At 38.4% G+C, this 18,979-nt stretch overlaps 1 long non-coding RNA gene across 1 annotated transcript; it reads right to left on the bottom strand.

The window, feature by feature from the left end:
• Window positions 1-5,060: 5,060 nt before the first annotated feature.
• Window positions 5,061-18,333, bottom strand: LOC123586513. The gene is made up of 3 exons (XR_006706847.1): window positions 18,236-18,333; window positions 7,167-7,300; window positions 5,061-5,347 (listed from the first exon to the last, which is right to left on the bottom strand). It is a non-coding gene; the product is annotated as an uncharacterized LOC123586513 (long non-coding RNA).
• Between the last annotated feature and the right edge of the window lie 646 nt (window positions 18,334-18,979).

Below are 18,979 nucleotides of genomic sequence, written 5' to 3'. Positions count from 1 at the left end.
TTTTTGAAAGAATTAAATGTGCAATGAGTGGTAAATGTCATGATAGAATCTCTAAAATACTTGATTGACTCTCCTACAATAGGTCCACTGAGAATTAAATTTATGTAGGATGGGGTTGAAGGGTTTTTGAAGATTGTCTAATTTCTGAGAGGCACACAACTGAAGCTTACAATAAAAACCCAAAAAACAAAAAAGACACACACACACATGCACATACACGTGCACACACAGGGAAGTTTACGATATCCTTCAAAGGGAACGAATGTCTCTGGCCAGTGTGATTAAAAGAAAAATGTTATTAAATCAACAATCAAATGCTGTTATTTAACAGTATTTGAATGTGTACTAGTGCTGGAAAATAATTTTACGAACAATATAAAAAATGCCATGAGAATAATCTTTAAAGCCACCTATAATATATTTTCATTTATATATATATATTTTTTCATTTATGCCCTTCTCAATTTGAGTTTAAGTCATTAGTTCAATCGATAGCAAAAGTAAGGTAATGGATAATGGAAAGAATGCTTTGTATTTCCATCACCTTCCTTTCAAGAGTGTAGGCATTTTTGTCGTTAGAGCTGATGCTTAGATGTGAAATTGTTTTTACTGAGTTATTGATGACTGTATCTATACAGAGCCTAAGTCAAATTATAGTGTATTATGGAAGCAATAGCTTCCTTCAATTTTTTGCATTATTGTGCTATGAGAGCCACCTCAGCCCATTACCAAGCTGCCATGAATATTGTGTCTAGACTATAAGTCACCTAGGTTTTAACCAAATTAAGTCTCTACTGCATGACGCAGATTTAGTATCTTCTGAACATAGCAATGTAATCTGTAACCACGGAATTATTGTAAGAAAAAACTAAAACGCAGTGCCTTATACACAATGGGCATTCAATAAATATTTCTTGAATTGCAGATATGACCTGGGCCTACTACAAATCTCTCCTATTTTTCTCCTATCAATGAATTAAGAGCTACCAATCTATAACACTTTTATCATGTCATCAGCCTTGATATATGAAGTGATGTTCCTGAGGAGAATTTGGAACTCATATTAAACAGAATAGAATAGACTAACCCACACCTTCTGAATGAACAATGCATGCTTTTAATCTACCCCAGTAGGCAATCAGTTTCTTAGTGGTAATCAATAGATATTAAAATTTCTTCTTAAAACTGACTTCACTGGCAAGGACCACTCCAAGAATATGCACAAATAGACTAAAGAATAAACATTTTTAAATGGCTATTTATTTTTGAGAGAGAACACACGCGTGTGCGTGTGTGAGCAGGGGAGAGCCAGAGAGAGAAGGAGAGAGAGGGTCCAATGTGGGCTCTGCGCTGACAGCAGTGAGCCCGATGCGGGGCTCCAACTCAGGAACCGTGAGATCATGACCTGATCCAAAGCCAGTTGCTCGACCGACGGAGCCACCCAGGTGTCCCCAAAATAAACATTTTTATTTTACTTTATTTTATTTTATTTCATTTTACGTTTGTTCATTTTTGACAGACAGAGAGAGACAGAGCATGAGCGGGGAAGGGGCAGAGAGAGGGAGATACGGAATCTGAAGCAGGCTCCAGGCTCTGAGCTGTCAGCACAGAGCCTGATGCAGGGCTCGAACTCACGGACTGAGAGATCATGACCTGAGTCGAAGTTGGACACTCAACCGACTGAGCCACCCAGGCGCCCCAAGAATAAACATTTTTAAACAATAATGTCAGGAGTAAATTCCATTAGTATTCAGGAAATATATCATACATTTAAAAGGAGAAGAACAATACATTTGTGAAATCTAATCAATGAGCTCAACTTTCTCTGGATGTCTAAATTTTTAGTTGGCAAGAATTCTCAGATTTATCCAGCCAGTGGTATGTTTTGGACCACGAGCATCTAGGGGAATTAACTTCTGTCCACGAATGCTTAACTAAAGATGAACCTGTTTAATTTAAATAGTGTTCTACATAAAGATAAATGTCCAGCTACAATTCATCTCCACTAAGAAGAAAAGGAAGAAAAGAAGAAAGGAAATGGATTTGAATAAAAGAATAAAGAAAAATAGGCAACTAATGGGAGTTTCTGTATGGATTATTCTATTTAATGTAATTACTCAAGAGGGACCTTTAAGAAACCTTCTTTTGGGGAAGGATTTAAAAAGGAAATCTGTCCTCTCTTCCCGCACAGTCACGAGGGTGCCTTGCCTAAAGGTGGGATGAGAACAAACTTCATTTTCACAGCAATGAAAATTTTGGAAGATGGGTGGAGTTTGAGTTCCGATTTGTAATTTTCTCCACAATCAGTTCATCAGTTGGGTTATGCAATTAAACTCTCCTAGTTTTCATAACCACCAATGTGTCTACTTTTAATCATATTAACACATATACATTCTTTTACTCGATGGATATAAACTTAACAACCATAGTTCCTGAAAGAATCCCAGGGACTTAAGTCAGGAAGGATGGATCGTATTTGGAAAATACCGTTCCTTTTTTGGAATAAGCACTCATATTTGTGGATCTTTTTTTCATGCTTTACAAGTTCCCATCGGTACTAGAATCTTCAGTTTCAAACTCACCAGCTGAGAAAACCGAATAGGTTTTCCCCGTGAGATTCTTGTTCAATTTTCTAAATTCAAAGGGTTATAACGTTTACCAGTGTCCATTACGCCGTAACTATAAAGTTAAGATGTTTTCTGAGAGGCGAGTCTCCAGCACCACTGACTGACTTGTCGGCCTAGGTGTGCGAAGAGTTAAATACAAAACAGGAGAATTAAAGCCGAACACTAAAAGCAGTAAGTGTTTTACTTCTATCTCATTTGGGACCTCCTAAGGGAAGAAACTAGTGAGCTATGCAGACTTGAGGGGAAATAAAAAAAGAAATTGTCCCAATGCTATTCAGTAATCAATTGGAGAAAAAAAAAATCAGTCAGTATCAGGTAATAAAATATGGAATTAAGGTAGAGCACTTGCCTGAGGATATATCCTGTAGTAAAGGTTATTTTTCATGATTTATAAGGGTTTTTAAAGAAGCTTGCGGAATGCCACAGGAGAAATGAAGACTTCAGAAAGCTATACATTGTTCTGCAAGTGCTTTCATAATACTTGTTTATGTTTTAAGGTGGGGGTGGCGGGGTGGGGGAGAAATTGTACAGTGAGGTGGAACGTTTATTGACCAGATTGATCATGGGAACAAATCTGCCGGTGGTAACCTTGTTTAATGATATGTTGCTGGGCTCAGCACCTTGCTGAGGCTGTGATTCTTCACCGGCTGGGGCCGCATGATGGATCGCGGCAGGAAGCTGATGGCGCAATCACTCACCGGCCCGTCACTGCCACCGCACCGCCTGACACTTGTCCCTGCTGAATGGGGCGGCCAGGCTGCCCCGCCCACTGGGAGACCCAAGGGCTCCACCAGAGAACACGGAGCGCTCTCTTGGCCCTGCACCTTCCTTTGTAGGGCATTTCTTTCCACTCTGGGCTTATTTCCCCCCCCCCCCAAATAACCTGAGTCCCCCCACACACCTTTGGCTTCTCATTTGCTTCCTCGCACCCGCAGCTCATTAGGGTTTATTTTCCCGTGGCCAAACAGAAGACCAAGCGAGGCCTTTAAATCGGAGTGTAGGTTTCCCAAAGACCTAAAGATTCAGAAAATAGGAGAACACGATGAAATCGTATTTTATCGTTATTTTTCTATTTTTAATAAATGCATTACTGGGGCAAAATTATGCTGAGGTCCTTCCTTAGGAATGGGGCCACGTGGGCCTAGATTAAACGCTGGGAGCTGTGCTTTTCATCTTCCTATATCCACCCTCTCACACACAATCGCTCAAAAACAGACACGTGAAATTCATTTCAGAAAGAACAAAATAGGACAAATGAATACTTTTACGCAGTCACTCAGCCAATCTATAATTCCCTATTGCTTATCACAGTAACTCTAAGCTGGTCTCTCCCTCACAAGGTAACCCCAGACACCAAACAATTCCTGCACTCTCCAACATCAACGCTTTGGTTTAGCCAGGAAGGCTTGTGTTCTCATTGTTCACCCCTTGATCTTCCCCGTCCCCTGCTTGGAGTAGTCTCCCCTTTCCCTCCATTTGCCAGTCCTTCTAGAGCCAACCTGCGCCACCTCTTACAAGAAGTATTCCTCGATTCCTCCGGCCTTTATTCACCCCTTATATTAGAGGTTTGTTGTCTGCCTCCTCATCCTTCACTCCCTCCCTCTCACGCCCCACATTCCATTTGGCAAGGCTTGTTCGCCCCAGCCTCAGCTCTAAACTGGGACCCGAGACTTGGGCTAAACCAATCAGTGCACTGAATTGTCTTGGTGGCATATTTGGTTCAGGGACAGGAATACAAAATTTATTAAGGTTTTGCTAAAATGCTGGGACAAAGACGTACTACTCTTCCTGTGCACAAATAGACATGTAGGGATAGGGGCTTCTGGAAAACATCTTGGACTGTGAATAAGCGAGGCTTAGGATGAAGCGGACATTGCTGAAGGTAAGGAAAAGGAAAAGAAAGACGCAAGATATCTGATGACTCACTGAGATACTCCGGTCTTATCGTTGCCAGTCCTAAGAGTACTCAGGAGAGAACTCTCTTCGGGTTTCAGCCAGTTGCTCAAGGATTCTGTTACTTGCAACTAAACACCGTCTTCTTCTTTGAACTCAATTTGCATTTATGATAAATACAGTGCTGTGGGCTTTGGCTTTCCTATTTTTGAATAAGCAACCATCCTCTCTTCAACAAGTCAAAAGCTTTTTTTTTTTTCAGTTTACAATATACATATATATATATTTTTAATTTACTTATTTCAAGTCAAGTTAGTTAACTGGCTTCAGGAGTAGAACCCAGTGATTCATCACTTCCATATAACACCCAGTGCTCATCTCAACAAGTGCCCTCCTGAATGTCCATCACCCATGTAACCCATTTCCCCACCCACCTCCCCTCCAGCAATTCTGTTTGTTCTCCGCATTTACGAGTCTCTTATGGTTTGCCTCCCTCTCTGTTTTTATCTTATTTTGCTTATTTATTTATTTATTTCTTCCTTATTTTTCCTTCCCTTCCTCTGTATTCATCTGTTTTATTTCTTAGATTCCACACATGAGTGAAATCTTAGGACATTTGTCTTTCTCTGACTGCAAAGTTGAGAGCTTTTGCAGGGTACGTGGACTGCTTTGAGTCTTCTGTGTTTCTTCCTGATACTTTGCACCGTGCTGGGATTGAGTATACCCTCAACACGCACTCGTGGTTTAGTTCCTGAATGACAAACTCATCATCTCTTCGGGCAGGTGGTGGTACCACGTGTTTTACAGCTTAGGGGAACTCCATTGGCCTGCAGGAAAGAAGTCGTTATCATCTGTATCAAGAAGGAGACTTATAGGCAGAGGAAGTGATTAAGAGTTCGCTAAGCAGATTTTTACTAAACTATTCAACGTACGTCTCTTGACCCAATCTAAGTTACACTAGCTGTTCTTTTATGGGCATCTCAGCCTTGACTCAAGAGCTGTTTCCCCCAAATGCCACTTGATATTTTTGCCAAACAACATCACTGCTTAGAGGATTTTATTTCTCTGTTTCTCCTGCTCTCTCCCTCCTTTGGGATCCTGGGTGGAAAGTGATCTACACAAAAGAAACGGGCTGGTAACAGACCTTCGAAAATTGTGGCTGGCAAGTCAGAGCCTTTAGGGCTACACGTGTAGCCACTAAAAACAAAACACCCAAACAACTACTGCATTTACATGTAACTGCTTAACACGCTTGTGCTTTGTGCTAGTAAAACTAATATAGGAAAGTTTGTACATTATGAATACAAGAAAGTTTGCCCATCATCCCAACCTTCAAGACGTCAAATTAAGCACATTATGTGGACAGTCTATGAGCTTTGGACACAGGTTCCAAATCTCTAAGACTTTCTAATCAGTCTCACTTCTTATGTGAGAAATAACTTCTCATCTAAACATATTTAAAGTGTAAACTATTTTGAAAAAAAATACATTACTGAGAAAGACTAAAACAGCTTGCTACACTTCAAGTTAGGGTTCTTAAACATTACGGCACCTAAGATTTACCTGTGTGCTTGTTAAAATAGAGCTACCTGGGCCCCACTGTTGAAGGATCTGGTTTGGGGCTCTAGCTGATGAGACGTGATACTGTGGCCCCACACTTTGTGCAGCACCTCCCTATGTGGTGCTCTGCCAGAACTCCCTCAGGATAGTTGCAAGTTTACCTGTTTTCCATTTTTTGGCCATCTAAGGCAAGTAAGTTGCTGGGAGACAATTGAAAAAAATCACATTTTTACCTCCATGCTTTTGGTTTTCTTCAATTTCTCTTTACAATCTAGAATTGTAGATCTAGTAATTTTCCTAAATTGCTCTTTAGCTGAACAGAAAATAATAAGACACATATTCTGAGTTTATGCATTGAGTTGAAGGGATACCTGTAACCTGACTTGGTTCCATGTTAGAATTTGCCCATTTCTCAGACAGGCACTTAAGCCCTGTCTGTTTTGAATTCCTGATATTACTAATTACACTGCTTTCACTTGAAAAATATTCCTATGAATATTATTTATACTAGTACGAATACATCAGTATGCCAGTCTTCATAAATTTACATGTGCAAGCTATGTATATAATACCTCATAGGGAAAAAAAAGAGCTCACGTTGTAAGCCATGAAGAATCAGAAGCATATGATATTAAACAAAAAGTAGCTGCCTTAAGATCAACTGGGAGTAAAAGGGATGTAGAAAAGTAAGAACTGTGGCTTTCCAATAGAGAGCTCAGCTGTGGTACGGTCTCTTTAGCCAGCTTACTCAGCTCACTCTGAGGTTTATTTTTAAAGGCATTATCCTAGGTTGCAACTAAAAGGTGCTTTGGGAAACTGAACCTGATAACCACGTTCTCTCTCCCTCAAGAAGCAAAAATTGAAACAGACAAAAAAATGGAGGTACATTACTCAAGCTAACTGAAATCAATTTTTAAGCTCGAGATTTTCATATAATGTATTTTTTTCTTCCTTCACTCCCACCAATGTGGCATGATGGTATTATTCTTTGAAGAATGCCAGTGGGGTGTGTGTGTGTGTGCGTGTGTGTGTGTGTGTTGAGAGAAAGACAGAAATGTATACACACTTTTATTCATTGAACAATACCTCCTATTATTCAGAAAAAAACTCTCCACTTCTCTTTCTTCCAAGGTGGCGTCGCCCCAATCGGCAGTGAAGATGATGAAAATGTCCCCCCACTGCAGCTTCTGGATCCTTGGATGACGGTGGCAGCTTCAGGTCTGCTTTGGAGCATATCATATGCTGTAAAACCTTGGTTTGCAACCCTAATTCATTCCAGAAACATGCTTGTAATCCAAAGCACGTGTCTATCCAAGCGAATTTCAAGAACCATTGGTTCAGTTGTAATCATGTGGCACTCGGCATCACGTACATGATACTCATCTTGCAAGACATCGCTCATTTATCAAATTAAAATTTATTAGAAATGTTTGCTCATCTTGCGGAACACTCGCATAACAAGGTTTTGCTGTATTTATAAAGGCAAAGAGAGGTTAACTTGTCAACTGTGTGGTATCTCATTTTGGCTTCCTAATTTTGGGGTCTATGTCTATACTTAAACACAACTATCAACAACCCAGTGTGAAAAGGACAGACACGTATTTATACCCAATGCCAATCAAAGCTTCCTTCACTCTCTCACAAAGTTTGTTTCATTTAACTATAACCATCTTTTAATCTGTATTCATTTTATTTGTAAGTCATCAATGGACTTTGAAACAGAACTGAAATTCACTGATATTTAAGAAAATGGCAAGTTTCTCTCTATGTATACACACAAGTTATTTCTTCTGGAATAAGAACGTTAACATAGTGATATTCTAATATAAGAAAGAGGACATTTTTCATTTTCAAATAATAAATGACATGCTAAAGGCACATTCTGCATCATGAACACTTTATAACTACTGGTCTCGTATGATGGTTAACATAAAACAAATGGACAGAATTAACTATGAATCTAGTATAGCCTGGTGTTAACTACAATAAAGCTAAGTGCATTTTAAAATTGCTTCTTTATATTTTAGCATCTTAAAAATGGGCTATCCTCATAGGTACAATATTAAAGGTCCTCCAAATAATACTTAAAATCCTTGGGGCAGGGGGCAAAGGGTGTTACTGTTTTTCAACATTGTTCCAAATGAAATTAATGCACAATTTTTAAAAGATAGGAGTTGACATTGTTTGTAATTACATACGTTATATCCATAAATACAGCAATCTACACATTTATTCGGCATTATGCTTATTGAAATAATATCAATTTTCTAGTCATTGAAAACTACTAGAAAACATTTAACATTTTATACCCCTTTCATTCCAATTTTTACAAAAAAAAAGAGAGAAAATGGTAATAGAAGTGACCTTTTATCAATATATCTTCCTAAATGCTGTTATATAAACATTTACCCCAAATGACTTAGATTTTTTAAACTGTTGTATTATGCCAGATTGTTGCTATAATAAGGGAAATATGAAAACAAAAATTCTTTATAGGTATAGGCCTCTTTTCTAGAAAGAAATTTATCTGCTAAAGTGTTTAATATATACAGACTATATATATATATATATATATATGTATATATATATGTATATATATAGTATATATATAGTTTGCCAGTTTAAGAAAAACACACTAAGCATAAATTGATGTTTGAGAACATAATTTAGTTGGCAATTTCTTAGGTGAAATTTAATATTGTTTGACACAATTGCGGAATTCAGATGTATTGATCTAAAAGAATATTCTGGTGTCAAAAAAAAAAAGGGAATGCTTTAAATCCCCACTCCTGTTCTATCATTTTCATCAATCTATCAGGCTGTGTATAAAAATCACAAGGAAAAATATTAAAGCACTGTGGTAAGTGCATGAGCATCTGTGGACATCATTGAAAGCCACTTAATAATCCCAGTGAAAGAAGTTTTACCTTTTAAAATCTGAGCCCTCCTTATGCAAATCATTTTGCCTTTAGCCATTTCAAAAAGAAATGAAGGACCTAGAAGACTTTGCAGTTTTACATAACACTGGTGACTTGGTTATCAACTTTGATCTTACATTAATTAGTTAAGATCTTGACTGATCATAGCAAAAGCAAACTAAAAAATCTGGTCCCCAGTTAAAATGAAGTATAGTTACAATCTTAACGACGAAAATTCCTGCTTTGTCTGTGATAGTCTCTGTGTTTGGTGTAGTATTGAAGGGCATATCATAACATAATTCATTGTCTAGTAAAGCGATTCACATGATATAAGAACATTTTTAAACCTTATTACATAGACATCAATCTCAATGTTAGGTTGTTGTATACTTAAGCCATTGGGGGTATAAATCAAACATGTTTGGGGTGTTTTGTGTTTAAAGACTAAGCTTTGAGGAAAATAACTTTACATGCTTTAACCCAATTATGGGAAATTAGGTTGTGGCTGTACTTCTAGAACATGTCAACTTTAAATAAAGTGAAGTCTATTTTGTTACAATTCACTGTTCTGTTTTGGTTTGGTGTGGCTTTCCCCCACCATAAAGCTTATGCTAAGATAAAGCTTAAAGCTATATTTAAGTTGTAGAAAATATGACCTTTCTAGTATATATGAAGAACTAAAATTTAAAACTCACTAAACAGCCAATCCCTGCGAAGAATTTCCTTTTCCCTACAGGTAGCATGAAATGGAGCCCAAATGACAGGACCCCATCTGAGCCTCCCCAGCTCCCCCAGTCTGCACAAACCCACTCTATCAATCATGGCAGGATAATGCATAGTGGTTGCACCTGTGACAGGAAATGATTGAGTGCTGAACACAGGGCCGGCTTCGCCTGTCGCTTTGTGCATTTGTATTTCTCCAGGGCTGGTTTGAGAATTTCCAGAACTTGGGGGCGGGGAAGGAGGGATTCCCATTGTATTTTTGAAAAAGAAATAATAATGCATTTTGATTATGAAGACATAACACAAAAGAGAAATTAGGCGGCAGAATGGCCCTGTCCGCTCAGGTGTGGGAAGGCATCGGTGCAACACAGGATGCAATATTATTAAGCTGTAATTTAGTTTAGATAAGTAGAGGATGCTGACCATGGCCGTTCTTTTGGAGATGTCTTACTCACCCAGTCGCAACACAGATGTTTGTTCCTTTATGACCACATAAGAGAAAAAGAACAAAAGGTCAAGGCTCACCTCTTGTCCAAAAAGACTGTATAATATAACCTAATTTAGGATAGGAGACAAAAAAATAGATATTTTTTCATCTTATAAGCTCTTCTGCAGTTTTTTGGAAAACTCTGATTTCATGTCATAATCTTATTTGAACGGTTTGATTAAGTGCGATAATGTTAAGAAATTGAAATTACAGTATATACAGCTCAAATAATGTTCTGCTAATGCAGCCATTTACTGAAAAATATATATGGTGGAAATCTTTGTGAAAGTGCCTATTTTACAACATTTAATATTTGAATTGATCCTTCTATGTAGAACCATACGTATTTCCTATTATACAAGAATGAAATATTGATAATATATTTTATTGTATACATTGTTCACATAATTCGAGTTGGGGTTTCTTAAATGACCAAATGAATACTTTTGTTAAAATAATAAGGGTACCTGTTAAAGAATGTTGGAGGGAGGGAATAACCAAAAATTAAAAAAAAAATTTTTTTTTAATTAAAAACACAAACAAAAAACCCACCACACTAATTGAAAACTCTCCCCAACAAAGGGAAGGAGGCAGAACAACAAACAATGAGAACAGCAAATCTAGATGTATAAACTCAGTTTCTCCTGTTAGAATTTACATTTTTGTCTGAGGGGCCATTCTCCGTGGCACGGGACATCGCCACATGCTGACACTTCTAAAACATTTTGTGGGGAAAGAGTAGACTGCCGAGGGCTCTTTTATTTTTCCTATGCGGTGTCATTACCTTCCACCTTCCCTAAATGTAGGCAAATAAAATTACAGAGAAATAAAAGGACTGCAGCGTTTTGAGGGTGGCTTGTTCCGGGACAATCGGATTTCCCTGGGTAATGTCTATGCAAACACACACGTCGCGTCTATCTCATTGTTTCCACCGCGGAGAATCTTTATCGCCGGTTCCCCAAGCCTTTGTTGACCCTTGGCGAGGAAAGTTGCTTGGCTGCTAACAGATAGAGGCCGCTGATTAAGCAAGAGGGGCGGAAACTGACTTTCTCCGGGTGCTAACCGATCGGTCACTGCTAACGGGGTAGGGGGTGGGGGGTGCAATAAAGTAAACTGCGGGGCACTTTGGCGCAGTGAAACACAATTCGCCCCAGGGCTGTTGTGGCCAGATGTGCGCCACTCCTGCAGCCCCGAAGCCTTTTCCGTCAGCGACGGGTCACCAACCACACCGCGGGATCGGGGTGGGAGGTCTGGCCGGTCCGAACTGGGGGAGGAATGCGGGCTGATCCCCGAGCCGGCGGCGCGAGCCCCGCGGATCCAGCCCGCCCTCGCCCTCGCCGGGCCCGGCGCTCGCTCCTCCCCAGCCCGTCGCGCACTTTCCCCGGCAGGGGGCCGGGGTCGCGCCCGGACGGTCCCCGCGCTCCGGGCACGACCCCTCCCCGCCGCCCACAGCGCGGCAGCTTGCACCCGCCCAAATTGGGGGGGGGGGGGGGAGGGGAGTCTTCTCCATCACCCCCGCCCCGGCTTCACAGCGGACTTCGTCTGCGGGCCGAGGGAGGCTGGCTTCCTGGCTGCCCGGGCCTGCAGGTGCCGGAGCGCCCCGGGGCGGGGGAGTGGGGGGCAGGGGTCGTGGAGCCGCCGCTCGGCTGCGCGCCCTCCTCTCCTTCTTCTGGGGGATCCCTGCTCTCGGCGGAGCGGGGACCCCACCCCCACCCCACGGGGTCATGGGAGGCCAAGTCGTCCCGGGACGGCGCCTCGCTTGGGGGCCCTGCGCTGACCGCGGCACCCTGTCCCCGCACCGCACCGGCCACCTCCGCCCGCCTCCCGGGGTCCCTCCTCCGCACCCCCACGTCGTGTTAACTGACCAGGAGCCTTACTTTAATTGCAGAGTTAAACATAAATCATTAGGTTCAAAGAAACCTCGCCTGCCTCCCCCTAATCAGCTAGAAAGGGAGGCCGGGGAAACAAAAGACGTAAAGGAAAATTAAGCTACTTCTCACTCGGCGCTGAACTTGGAGGTGGGGGAGCGGCGCGGGGCGCGCGGGGAAGGCTGCCACGAGCAGGGTTTCCAACGAACCCCGAGAAGGGGGAGGGGGGAGCGGAGGAGGAAGAAAGACAAACATCTGGGGATTGGACCATATGCTGAAGCTTTGTCTTGTCCTTCAAAGTTCGGCTGCCCTTGAAGTGATTTGTCAGGCGGCCCACGGGTGACAGGGAGGATGTTCGGCGGGGAGCGGGGAGGGGGAGGGCGGGGAGGAAGGGGGAGACGCGGCCGAGACGGGGAGCAAAGTGACCCCACCGCCCGAGGAAAAGAAGCAGCCAGTATCCGCGGAGGTGCGCGGCCAGAGACGGGGGGAAGCGGGCCGGTGGTTCCAGGGGAAACGCCAAGACAGCGAAAGAGAAGCGGGAGGGAAATAGAGGTTAAGGAAGAGGAAGGCCGAGTAGCAAGAGAAAAACGTGAGAACGGGAAGAGAGGAAAACAGACGGGCAGAATAAGCTGAAGGCAGTCATCGGGGTGTCTTAAGAAAGGGTGCATATCTCCTAGTTTAGGAAAAGTGGCTTTGAGCTATACCGAGCCCCCCCCCCTCCTTTTTCTTTCTTTTTTGCCCGCCAACCGCTGAACTGATTAGACTGTAATTAAGGCCATAAAGCCCTCAGATTATCCACCTGTTTATTCACTAAAGTCGGGGTCTCATCAAGCAAATTAGCTGCTTCCAGGCTACACATTGGGCCTCGAGCTTGCCTGATTAATGAAGTTTATTGGGAGCTGTTAAAAGCATTAACTGGAGAAAATCTCAGCAATTCGTCATATTTAAGGGATGGAAATTAAATCTTGCTATGCAAATGAGAAAAAAATTTTTTAAACCATCTTTAGGGGCTACTATCTGCATATTATTTTTCTTTAAAAGTCTGTTCAGGAAATAGGCATTAGAACACAAAACATTATTTGGACTTGAAGTCAGAAATACTGCCACCTTACTTGGCATTATGATGGGGAGTGGAACAGAAAGCATAATACAACCGTTCCCAAGTCAAAGAGATTTTTCAGACATCCGGTCCCAAAGCCAAGCTCACGAGAAACTCAGTTTTTAAATTAAAGTTAGTGTATCCTTCTACAGAATGGGATTTGGGAGCAATCCTTACAGGGGCTTAGTGTTTGATTTGTGGGAGGGAGTGCGATGAAGTCAACAGATAACTGAGAGAGGAGGGGAGTTAGGTAAGTGCCTTCAGTAAGGAGCAAATGTGAGGAACACAGTGGAGTGACATTAAAAGCACCCACAATAAATCAATATTCCTATAGACTGGCCATAGAAAATGTTTCTGTACCCAGCGTTTGTAGTCACAACTAGTGTGGTTCTTTGGATGGGTCTGGGCAGGTGTGATTAGAATAAACCCCGGGAAGTGGGAGAAATAGAACCAGGTGGAAAGAGGAAATGTGGTGCAAATTGAGAACCTCATCCAGAGTCTGTAAAGTACGTATTTACTGTAGGTGGTGCTTAGTGATGTCACTGCCACATAAATGTTTATTAATGGTTGTCATTCTAGAGGTGAGGGGCGAGGGATTTCAGGATGTTAGTTATTCTTGAAAAGGGGGAAATCTTTTCTACAAGAGTAACAAAAGTCCACATAGAGATGTCTTCTATTTCAACAGAATATTGAAAATAAAAATGTGTAATGAATAAATCGTTTGGTCAATGTAAAGCTTATTGTAATGCAAATCTTTCAAGATTTATTTTTAATATTTTTCTATTATCTTTTCCAGAGACATTTTAAGTACTGGGGCAGTGTAAAATGTTTGCTTGACTAGTACATTATATATTTGTTTAAGGACAATGGTGTATGTTTTATCATTTCAGTAAAATATATCATTATTAGAGTGCATAAAATTTGAAAATATGAGACAAAAGGGACAGACATAGCTAATAGGAAATTAGATAATTTTTAAGAGTATTTATCAGCATTATACTCATCTCTTAGGGATTCAGTTCTAAAATAATACACTTTTATAGTTATTCTTACTGCCCTTCAAAATTGATTTTCTAGATAATTCTAAGTTTTTTATTTTAAAAACTTAAAGTGTTGAGGTTTATTATTTTCTTCCTTCTTGATAAAGTCACTTACAGTCAGCTAAGGAAAGTAACAGTAATCATTGGTATTAATATTTCTGTTTCAAAGGTTTGAAAAATTCTAATGTATGTATTCCTACCCTTTGGTAGACAGAGTATATAGCTTTGTGAAACCAAAAAAATATAAATGTAAATTTGAAGTCTAGAAAATTCAATAAGACTCAAAAGCATAGGTAACCTTGAAAGGCAGTCTTCATTTGTCTTAATCTTTAAAAATCTTTAAATTATTTGTTTACGGTCCTCCCAAAATTCCAATATATTCTAAATATGAACCACAAAAATCCCCTTTTGTTTCTGTTAATACTATATATTAGATTATTTGACTTATAACATGATTATTTTATAACAAATTAAATCTTTTTATTTAATATTGAAAATAAAATAATCACTTAATATAGCTTTGGTTAATCACTAAAAATTCTTGATAAACGCATCTGATACTGTCCACTGTATTATTTAGAATGTATTTTATCCTTACATACTAATTATTAAGGGTTTATTTGGGAAAAAAAAAGCATGTATGCAATTCATTTTTGCTTTTGCAAGTACAGGTTTTAAAAAGACTTAGTTCTCTAGAATTTTGAAGTAACTTGAAGAAAAACAATTATCCTTTGTACTGAAAATTGGTCATTCATTAGGACTTGGCTTTGTTTTTAATATTTGACTTAAACACAAACGAGAGAAGAGGGACAAGTAAATTCTCTGAGGGTATTTAACAATACGTTTTGCCATCAGCAGAATTTTAGAAAATGTTTTGTCTCACATTTTTAAGATCCAAACATTTTTAAATGATATTACACTGATCCCAGAATACTTGTCATCACAGTACCACGTGTATAACCGTTCATTTAAAATATGCATAGTTTTGTACAAGGATAATTTGCCTTTAGAGTGTAAAGTCATAGAGAGTGGGCTTCTGAGCTACTAACTAATGGGTATCAATTATTATCATTTGTAATTCTGATCTCCAGAGTGGTATGGATAAAGAAGGTCAAAATGGTCCCTGATGAAAAGAAACTTTTAAAGCGTTTGGAAAAGTTAATGAATTAGATTTCCCTGCACTTGAAGATATTAGGATTGGGAGATCAAGACTCCCATCAGCCAAATCAAGAATATTCACAGTTGACAGGAAAACTCAAAGTTTCTTTTTTCCCCACCAGAGAAATGCCCTCCCGCAGCTCGTGGTGGTAATTCATAGGAGTGATTATATGAGCTTAAAGAGTATGTTTCAGAAGCAATAAACTTTAAGTACACTCAGCCTGATTTTTGTCATATTTATTTCATGTAGCTCCTCGTAAGTGCTTGAGAATGCTTCTTGTAAAAAATATCCCTTTCACTTTATAAAACATGTTTTCTGCTGTGGATAAAATTGCAATGCTAACACACCATAATTACTGTTTTTTATCTTTGTAACAATAATGAAAGTTCAATGAAATGAACAAAAGGAGAAGACATGGGCAGCACTCCCACTTTTCCCCTTAATAGCCTTTAAATGATTTATGAAATAAAAATGCTACTTCAGTTTGCCTTTAATAAACAAGACTTCCTTCACCAATTAGTCTCTTTCTTCTTCAATATTCAAACTATTAGGACGTAAAAGAGCTCTCACCCTGGGTTAAGACCTACTGCATTTTTATCAAGGCCTCCAAAAGATGGAAAGTATTCTGGTGCCTATGTAATACGATGAATTGGTTTTAAAAATATATTTATTTGTTTTCATGGAGTAGTATAGGAAATAAAGAAATATGGAATATACTTTTAAAGAGAAGCCAGAGTGTCCACAATACTCAGCAAGTGCATTTAAAATGCTACATTTCATATCTGGGGGTTCTTAGAACTAGGAGCTTCTCTATAGACGCTGACTTACATGTTAGAATTGACAGTTCAAAACTGTGTTTCCGTTCCCTCAGTCCTGTAAAACTATTAATGGAAAAATAAGTACATGAAGATAATAAAGCTGATAATATTTTCATTCTCAACTATGCAAATATTGCTCAAATGAAATATGTTTCATTATTTTATATTTCTAGAGCAACCTTTTTGAGTCTAGAAAGGTCAGTGCCGGGGTTTTATTTTGATACATGATATGACCTAATTCTTTTCAATTCATTTTTTCATTTGTTGCAGAAATCCAAAGGGGGGAGACGGTGCCTCTCTCTCTCTGTCTTTTTTCTTTGATGTAAGTCTAAATTGCAACAGCTAAAATGCCTTCCCATAATTGTAATGAGATCAGTGGGTTTTAAGTATGGAATGAATCAATTATTGTAAGCAGAGCCCCTGCGTAAATCACTGAATGCCAAACCAGCCTCAGGATTATATAATGAATCTTTGACAAGTATTCAAGGTTTCAGCATGGTCTCAATAATGAGGATTAAGTACTTACTATCAAGTGAAAGCAAAGTTTTATTCACTTACTAAGGAATATGTGCATATTCATTAAAAGAGATCAGATTGAATAAGGCTTTAAAAAAAAAGGGAGGACCTCGTAGCAGAATTGAAGGTAAAAATCAGTGATAAATATGTCTAGTTTATGGTAAAAAGGGAAAGATTCCAAAAGCGTATTTCATGAAATGGCAATATGTTTGTGATTGAGAAATAGTTATATTAACAATGAAAAATAACAAGTAGCTTTTGCATTTTCATTTCTATCAAACTCTTAAAAAACAAACAAACAAACAGAAAACACACACACACACACACACACACACACACACAAACAATCCAGGGATTATCATAAAAGAAATCAGGACTACCCATTGTCAGTTTTTGCACTTCTTGGAACATGATATTTTTGACTGGCAAGAACAATAGAATGTAAAGTTGTACCAGAACAGAAGACAGGGAAAGATTAACTTCATTATTTTTGATACACTGTCAAAAGCAGACAGATTTTAACAGGGTAGGGAGATTCCGTTTAAATAAGACAGTTCCCTCGTGCACACATTCCAACAGTCAGCTTCTCTTCCGTTTCTTTTCTTTTCTTTTCAGATAACTGTCTTTTGTTAATTTCGCTGTCACTAGTTGTAATTTTATAATTTACCGTTGTAAATGGCAAGTCAGAAACAAACTATAGTGGCATATGTTTGTGTCCTTACTAACCTGCTAACATACTTTAATGCTTATGCTTATGATAGGCCTTAGAAGTCTTTAAAAAATCTTTAATTATTTTGGTTCTTCATCACATAGAATCAGATATTAATCAAATTAATAAATATTAAATTTAAAATCTAAATATAAAAACTGTAATGCTGATGTTTTGATTATTTTTATATATTTTTATACTATATTTCCATGTAAGCATTTCTGGCAGCGTAGACAGAAATAAAAGATAAGATTTTTTTTAAACATGGGATAAAGTTTTTTACCAAATTATTTCAATGTCACAACACTTTATAACTCAGTGACAGGATAAATTTATATTTTAGTAACTTTTACTCATTTGGGCCATAGTATTACATATTTGGGCCATATTACATATTTGGGCCATAATATACAAAATGCAAATTATGTATATTACTCTGGTGTTTAATTTTTAGGTAAGCTAAGTTAATTATGCTTATTTCTCTAATGAGAAAATCAAGAATTTTGGTATAGATGTTGTATATATTTGTGAGAAAATAACACCTTTGTAATGGTTGCATTTTATGTGAAAAAAAATATAATACTTAAGTAGTATTTTCCTACTGGGTTTCTTATCAATAAACTATATTCTGATATTCTTAAATTTTAATTTTCCATTTTTCTACATTTTGTTTCAAGTATAGTCCTATCGCTTTGGCGTTTATATATGTCACTTTAACTTTAAAGCCAAGAGATCTATTATTGATGTGCATATATAAGCGTAGGTATCACAAAATAAATAGAAAACTCACAAGAGTGAATTGAAAGAGGAATACTTACATAGAAACTGCAAAAGTATGCCTGAAACAGCTATAATCAACGTCTGCAAATTCATATTCAAAGATAAGTTTTGAAGTCGTGTGCAGAAGTTGAAAAAGATGATTTCGGAATAGTGAACATCCCCAAATAAAAAGATAACGGTGTCTCCTATGCAAGGAAGGAATTGAAATTTGCAGTGAAAGTCTGACATCTGGTGGTGAGAAGGAGGAGCTTCAGAAGAGGAGAAAGCTATTGGAAAGCCCCTCCTGACTTTCATAGGACAAAAGAAAGCAAATTAAAAACGAAAAGAAATTCTTTTTTTTCTAGCTTTTAGACATTTTACATTTCACCCCTTATTAATTATTTTTCCATGAGTCCTCGTTTATATTTACATTTCCTAAATACTGTTTGCATTAAAGATATTTTTTCAAAAGGCTCTAAATACTGATCAGCAGTTGTTTCTAAAACAATGATTATGCATTTAGAAATAGTTTAACACTTGTAAAATTGATTAAACTTTATATTACAGCTTTAGAATGAAAATGAAACTTTCCTAAATTTTCCCAGTAAACAAAGGAAAAAATTTAAAATTCACAAAGAAATTTCATTATTTTTAACAAAGATCAAGAATGATAGCAAAAGAATTTTAAGCTTTGGGTTGAAAGGTAATCCTAGTTCCTAATACACATTAAAAAGATTATTCATAGAACGCTTATTGATAAGTAATACCCTCTGAGCCCAGAATACCATTTTTTAAAATTAATA

The sequence above is a fragment of the Leopardus geoffroyi genome, chromosome C3, assembly GCF_018350155.1.
Source record: "Leopardus geoffroyi isolate Oge1 chromosome C3, O.geoffroyi_Oge1_pat1.0, whole genome shotgun sequence".
In the NCBI taxonomy this organism is placed as follows: Eukaryota; Metazoa; Chordata; class Mammalia; order Carnivora; family Felidae; genus Leopardus; species Leopardus geoffroyi.
The sequence above is the reverse complement of the archived record's forward strand: the minus strand, read 5'-3'. Positions and strand labels throughout refer to the sequence as shown.